We start from the raw sequence: 8,412 nt of genomic DNA on the forward strand, positions 1-8,412 counted from the left end.
TCGAGGAGGCCTTGAACTCCACAAAATATAATCACACTTCACCTCGTGTCTTTAACTTAAAAAAATTTATATAAAATTAAGTTATAATGCATTTCTTTCAACTAGTATTTTAACAAACTTTTTCAACTTAAAACTGTAACTTCTTTTCACCGATGTATATTACGTTAACCTTATTTGACACAAATTAAATATTCAAAAAGAATCACACCAATTAATCTTGTAACATCACTTACAAGAAACCAATAAAGTTTTATAAAATAAAAAATTCTAACATCTAAACACAAAAAGGAGAAATATGACCTGTATTTTTCTTGAATTTACAGTCAACTGTTCATCATCAAAGTTAGGGTCAAATGGTTGTGAATATTCAAATTAATACCAATTTTTACTTTGATCTGAAAAGTAACTAAAACAAAGAGTTTTCCCAGGAGATACAAGTTTTTTTCTTAAACATTCTTATGGTATAGTGTTAGTTATACTGTTTAAATGTAAATAACTGACTGCAGATATTTTTCTTTACATTTCTAATACGTACATAGCAGACTTCATAAGAAACAATATTAACATTTTTCTTTTGCCACAAGTCACTGACAAAACTAAGAAAAAAGATATCTTTAGTTAAACATGATTTAAAATTTTTTTTACCTTAGTCTAAAAATCTTCATTGTTTTTCACAAGCATTGTAAAACACTGCAAAAATTACTGTTGTATTAATATTGAATATGGACATTAAGCTTTTAACTTTTTTTCTGGCTATTAAAAAAAGCACCAACAAATGGCAATGTACATAAGATTTAAACTTTATAACTTATGTTATTTTGCAAGTTTCAAGAAATTAGCATGATGTAATGTATAAAAGGTACTTTACCACTTGCAGCCGTAAATTTTTTTTCTTGTATAACATTATTGAACTTTAAAACACATTGCTGTAGTCCAAAAGTGTTGGATGAAATATTTAATATAAGGACCTACAGTTTTAAGTTTAGTTTATTCAAGTACCTTTTATAACTTCAATATATTTTATTTTCTGTGGCTGTTCTTACATTTGCTGCACAATTTGTTGGCTTATACATAGCTGATCATATAACAAGTTGAACAAAAGAATAAAGATGGAACACCTAAGAAATTCAATAAACTCAGAACTTTGGTGATATTAACCTACTTAACTGAAATAATTAAATTAGCACCATTTTAAAGCAAATTTTGTATTTTTCTTGATTTTAACAGCTTTTGTTTGATGATACTAGGGCAAGTACTGTTAGAAATTTTTTAATACTAGAAGCACAACTCTGAGGCACAATTGTTAACCTATAAATTACTTTATTGTATGTTCTAGAATTTGATATTGCACAAAAAAAAGCTGCATCTCTCATGGTATATATTTTCCCCATTCAAGGTGAACTGTATCCAAAAAACCTCAGGGACATGCTATTGTAATATGACAATAGGAATGTAACTATGGAGCAAGACACTGTTGACTTGGTCCCTAGCATTTATATATAATTATCCGATCTCATTACTTGTGGCTGATACACATAATAGATTTTTTTATAGTAAAAAGAAAGTATTAACTGATGAAACATAGTGATGTTTTGGGCCTATAAATGGTGTTATAAGGCACATGCACAGATAACTTAGAGTAGCTGTATAAATTACTATCAAAGATTCATGAGGTACCGGAAAACTAAAGAACTCGGTGCAGCAGACATAAGCTCATGTATACTAGGGAGTTATAAAAATGAACTAAAACACTACAACCTTGTTAGTAAATGAATGTAAATACCCTTTTAACTAATATATAAATTACTCCCAATTCAAACTATTGAGCATGTCATATATTAGCAAAGCAAATAAAGTGATGTTTTTCAATAGCATCATTTAAAAACACTTAATACTATAAAATGAATTCAGTCAAATTTAAGAAATCCAATAACCCAAGCATTTTCAAAAATCCATCGACAGTTTTTACAGTGCAATTTAAGTTAGTCATCAATACATTACAGCATTGGATTCATATTTACACTTTTAAAATGACACAATGTGGGAAACTTAATGGCTTATATACTAAGGAGTTAACAGATGCAACATAGTAGCATAGAAATTATAAAATGAGGCTATCAATCATGCTCAGGATTTACAAGAAAATGAAAGTCCACTGTCCGAGATAAAGTGGCCACAAAAGTAAAACTAAGAGTATTACATTTAGTGGTATGTATAACACCGTAAAAGAAAATGTATCAAGTAATGAAATTAGCATGTGGGTTTATTTGTGTATGGAAGCACATCATGTTAATATAATAGTATACTGATAAGCAATGATATATTTAAAATGAAGAGGTTTTATTTTGGGGGAACATATTACAGGTTTTGAAAGAACATAATAAGTTAAAGGTTAAAATAGGTTTTTGTGCAACATTAAAAGACTAGCAGAGAATATGCTCATTAATTATGGAATGTTTTCATATAATATATTAAGGAGTTAAAAGAAAGTATCATTCATTATGTGGTATCTAAGGGTTCGACTTTTAAAATATTTTGAATTAGTTTAATTTAACTTTATCCTAGATTTCTCTATTACAAAATTTATCTGAAAAATTAACATATGTGTAGTGTATTAATAAAATTATTGTTCACTAACACTGTACTGTTTTTATTTGATTTTTCAAAATGATTCTATTTGGCTCAGAAATTAGGGTTAAAACGTAACACATTATTCTAAAAGCTATACAACTTCCAGCATGATTTTATTTTTAAGCACAAAGCTACACAATGGGCTATCTGTGCTATGCGCATCATAACAAAACCTGATTTTTGGCATTGTAAGCCCACAAACTTTTCACTGAGCCACTGGGATTTAAAATGAATGATCTTAAATTTTGAACAAAGATATTTTAACTACAGTATGCATATATATTTTTCTTATTATAATAGGCATCAGTGTTCCTCTTTTTAGGATATGTGGTAATAAACTTGTCAAGTTCACATACTGTACATGAAAAATTAACTGGTTTGACATAACTGAAGACTATCTGTGCTATAATGATTAAAAACAATTGAGATTTAAGGGCCCTGTTAAAACATCTCATTACTGATATTTCACTCCATTAGCAAATGTTTGGTAGTTAGTAAATTGAGTAAATAACATTACAGATCCTAGGCTGTCATTAAACTAGGATTAATTCTTAACAGTCTGAAGACTTTTTTTTTGTTAAAACAGCTGATAATCACATTTAGTTATATACTTTATTGTACTGTTACCTTGAGAATCTTTCTTTCTATTGGCTGCACACCCTTTATGAACATCAAATCTGTGAAACAATTTCACATTTAAGTTGATAAAGAATTAAACTGAGAGAAGAAAAGCAATTACTTTGTGTTGTTTAAGAAAATTAACTATTAACTTACTATGTGAGCAAAATAATTTTTGTTGTTGTTCAACCACTCTTTATTAGTTGGAGAAAATTTCCCTACAGGCCAGATTAACTGGGTGTTAGATCATTCACCCAAAACTACCATAGTATCTATGAAATAAATATCAAGGTGATACAAGACACTGTAATAAATTTAAAAAATGTAAATGCAAGGTTGCTGATTATATTGTACAATAAACTACTGTACCATATAAAACCCATAATCATAAAAAAATAATTACAAAAATTATAGTGTAAGTGTTTTTACAGAAGAATGACAATTAACCTACATTATTTTAGAGAAATGTACAAATCAAATGATCCTCTGTACATGCAAGTTATTACTTACATAGATCTCTGCAGAAAGCTAAATACATTGTGAACTATAAAACCAAGCAATATTACTCTATACTGGCAATTACAAAAATACCAGACCATTTGTACAAGAATAAAACTTATAAAGATATTTGTAATACAGTTAGAATTAATGTATAAAAGAACCAGGTAATAAGATTAGAATCCATAGGACCCATTGTTTTTTGAGAGCATCATCAATAACAATACCCCCCAGGGACTGGTTAGAGCCCAAACTAACAGTTGTAGAATGACAAGAACATCCAACTTTGTATTCTAGCTGGATACATGATGGACTGTATTTTCAGTAAAATTCTCAATATTGCTATTTGTAATAAAAAATGTAACTGATCTCAAGACTACTATTATACATAAAAAAATTAATGTACATATGTATAGAACAAAAGAACATGACTACATGCTCAGCTGAAACTTTTCTTTAATTGATGTAACAAAGGTTACTCTATAAATAACTTACATTCATTACACTGGTTACAATTAAAAAAAAAAAAGACAAAATAATTAGCAAAAATTAAATATTTCTATCTGTATAGTCAGTTCAAGATGCTAATTTTTATTACTCCTGGGAATAATTGAGTTAAATAATCGTGTTTTTATTTAGCTTGATTTGAGCATTGAATGCATTCTTGATAAAAAAAAACAACAACAATGATCAATAATTAGATAACACCAAGTTTGATTTTGTGGTAGATGACAAAGGAGAGAAAAAAAAATGCTGATTCTCTGAAGACTAGTTACATGTCTATAGTGACACCACACTGACTACTAATGTAAAAAAAAAATCCATCAACTTTATACACAGCAATAGGATACTTTAAGTTACCAAATGTAAGTCATACAGAGGTTGAGTAAATTATATTAAAATGAATTTGGAGCCTTACACATCATAACAGTCCATATCACCACATGCAGTCATACCCTATCTTGAAAACAGCCCTGCAGTGTAATTTCAATCACAAAATGCTTTATTATAGGCTGTGGTGCCAAAAGCACACTACTGCTCCCAGCATGCTTTCCATAAGCTAGCTATTGAATTAGAATGATGAGATCCGAGTGCCTGGTTCAATATTATGATCTTACAGAAATCCATAGGCACTGTGCCTGGCAACTTCATACGAAGCAGCATGTAAACCCATTTTATTTTCCAGCTACTTGAAATATACAACTGTTAAATGGACATGTCACAGTAGCAACTTTTGTACAAATGACTTTTGTTGCTTTTCCTGAGGAAATTCTTGTTGATTATGTTGCATACTCTTGCTTAGGATATGTATATGGCTTTTGTTACTGACCTTTGTGTTTGTGGCTTCTTACCTGTTACAAGATGTCACACATTGCTTACTACCTCTGGGGTATGACTTGTTGTAGGTTTCTTTTCTGGGTGGTCCAAGTACCCAAAGTTCATCCATATTTTTTGTTTTCCAATGCTATTAAGCAGACAGGATATCCCCATTTTGGAAAACCTAACTCTTCAACTTCACACTGGTATATTTTAGATGTATGAATATTTTGCATCAGAAAGGACTGTTACATACCCTGCCAGAAAATGATCAATTTTTGGTGGTGTTACATTATCTACGAAACACCAAACAATGTCAAAATGTATTTCTGCTATAATTTTACATGCTGTTACACCACCATTTTATATCAGCCAAGGCTGTTACATGACTTGTTGATTTGTGTATTCAAAATTGTTTTAATATAACATACTCAACCATCTGTATTCTATGATAATGCATCACCATGTTGAACTTTGTTAATGAAGTGAAATCAAACAATGCAACAAATACAGCATTCTAACCATAAACCAAATGATGTTAAGGGAAATTTTAAATTTACATGGGGCAATGCATTCACAATGTGCAGAGGGATAGTTGTGCTAGAATAAATTTGTGTCCCTTCACTTTATGTGGTCCCTTGAGACTTCATCGCAACTCTACTAATATAAAATCTCAAAAAACAAATTACTCTTAGACCACACATACCTTAAAAAACTGGTATTTCAAATAATTTGCCAATTATTTATTTCCACTCTGTGAACTTTAGCCTTTGAAAGAAAATGGTTATTTTTTTTCTGCTACTGTTCATTCAATTTTGATATGTATGTGTACATCAAGTGGTTCACTGTGCACCCCTAATATCACAGATATGATTATATATATATTTATTTATTTGTTAAGTGAGATGGAACATGTTAAATTTCTTTGCATATGCACCACTATTTCTAATTATGGACTTACTTTCCATGAGTACGTGAATTTGGTGTCACTTAATACCATTTCCTTTGTAGCTGTTCATTTGACAGTGTATCCACATGTTTACCACAACATCACACAATCAGTAGCTTAATATTCTAACAAACACTGAAACACCAAGTACAATGTAGTGAATGCAAGTGAAGTTTGTCAGAAGACCAACAAACTATTTGTGCAAAGATGATCTTTAATTAATCTATAACAATCACTCTATACATTTTAGAAAAGTTAAGGAAAATGAGACTTAAGAAGATTTTTCCCTTTGAAATAATAAAATGAGAAAGAAAATCTTACATAACTCATTTTTCTAAACTCTTCTCATTCTTTTAAACAAGTGAACACATGCATGTTTACAATGTAACTAACACCAGAAATTTAAATCTCTTAGTGACTCTGCACTGTAGTAACATGTTAAAAATATTAAGCATACAACATACCAAAAAAAATCTCACACTTATAATTCTACAATTTCTTGTTTACACATTTTAATTTGTAATACTTAGTAAATACTTAATTAAAAAATCTTCCAGACCAAAATTATTTTAGCACATAAATGCACTTCAAAGAAATTTTATTACAATTTCAACATGTATATTCAATTTACATGAACTGTCATCCTTCTGACATTTGTTCTGCTCTCTTAACCTTTTAAACATAATATAATTATTTTTAATACATTTATATCAACAGTTACCACAATAACATTAATTTTAATTACAAAATTTTGATTCCATAAAAAAATAAAATAAACTGAATAGTTCTACCATTGAAGAAAAAAAGAAAAATTTAATTGCTATTTCTAACATTAACAGATGTCCTTAAAGCCCATAATTTGAGTTAAAACGCTGCAGCACATTTGAGAAAACTAATATTCCTTGTTTTACAATTAAGATATAAATTTAAATATGATGCTCTTTTGAGCTATTGTTTTAATCATTATGCACCGTAAAAAAGACTTTTTATTTGTATCATAATCTTTACACAGCTTCAGTAATGTCTTTATCATACTATTAATAAATTTTAAGATAGATATAGCAAAGACTAATAGGTTAGTACTGCTGACTTCAGATGGTCTACCTACTATTTGCATCTATTTATTTTTGTTAGTGTTAGACAGAGAGAAAAGAAAACACAAGACTACAGTTTGATGCACTCTAGAAAAATATATTACACATCTTACAACATGTATTGAATGCCAGCCTCAGTAGTAAAATTTCTTCATCTTTTTGTGGAAAAACAGACAAGATTAAACATAAGATGAATGTAAATGGCACTATTACAGAACTATGTATACCTCCAAAGCCTCTACTACAGGTGAAAACTATTGTGGAAAGTTTACGATACCTACATATCCTACTAATGGTGAAAACTTTTTATATTATCAGAATATGAATATTAGGAAGAATCAATACTTCTAAATAAAATACATTTTTGTAGTACTGTCGATAATAAAACATGTTTGGCATTGCTGTTCTGGATTTAATGCTAAACATTCATAAACAAAACTTCTGAAATAATATTGCTTAGTGTTAATTATACTACATATAACTACCTTTTCCAAGAAAATAAACTTACATTTCAGTTCTAATTTATCAAATCAAATTCTTTAAAAGCTGAAGATAGCAATTCAAAATTACATTGGTTTTTTGCTGCACCACTAGTACTTATACAATTTTTGTTGGAGTTCTAGAAGGAAATATTTTTGTAGTTGTAAAGATAATGATGGTGAAAATGTAACTTTTCTTATACATACAAACAACATTTTAATATGAATACCTTCCTAGGTTTCTCCATTTGTATCACAATCAAGTTTACCTCATTTGTAAATCACAAGACGTCCAACAACTAACTGCTAGGATAACGATATTAACAAAAAGGATGTAGAAAATAAAAAATGTAGTTTAAAATTTCCTAAAAACTCAACTACAATATAAAAAAAAATTTTCTCCCTGACACAGGGAAAATTGTAAAAAAACATGCACAAACATGTGCATGTCCCATCTAAATGTCTGTTAAAAAGCCAACTTAAACAGCAAGTACTGATGTCAGCTTTAGCAATACAGTGATTCCTCTGGATCCTGAACAAAGAAAAACACAAAATAATATTAACTTCCAATCACAGAAGGCTACCTTCTTAGATTGAAACTAAAAATCAACCCAGTAATGAAAATAGCTGATTTAATATACTTTTCTTAGATTTTTACTTAGAATGCATTGTTTTAACAGGTGGGTACCCTTACTATATTTCTAAGTGTGACATTTAAATGGTCTATTCCAAAATGAATATAAAACTGTCAGAATAACTCATGTATTAGGTCATCAAGAAATTGTCACATTTTGGAACACTTTCATTAACCACCCCACAAAAAACA

General features: G+C 29.2%; 1 protein-coding gene across 1 annotated transcript in view; it reads right to left on the reverse strand.

Annotated features, from left to right (window-relative positions):
• Positions 1–6,780: 6,780 nt before the first annotated feature.
• LOC106461803 (protein FAM110B-like) overlaps positions 6,781–8,412 on the reverse strand; it is a 17,637-nt gene continuing 16,005 nt past the window's right edge. The window contains exon 4 of the mRNA XM_022391959.1: positions 6,781–8,118. The gene's annotated coding sequence lies outside the window, so the exon portion shown is untranslated. The remainder of the gene's footprint in view (positions 8,119–8,412) is intronic.

This window comes from Limulus polyphemus, unplaced genomic scaffold (assembly GCF_000517525.1).
Source record: "Limulus polyphemus unplaced genomic scaffold, Limulus_polyphemus-2.1.2 Scaffold1, whole genome shotgun sequence".
NCBI classification, from domain to species: Eukaryota; Metazoa; Arthropoda; class Merostomata; order Xiphosura; family Limulidae; genus Limulus; species Limulus polyphemus.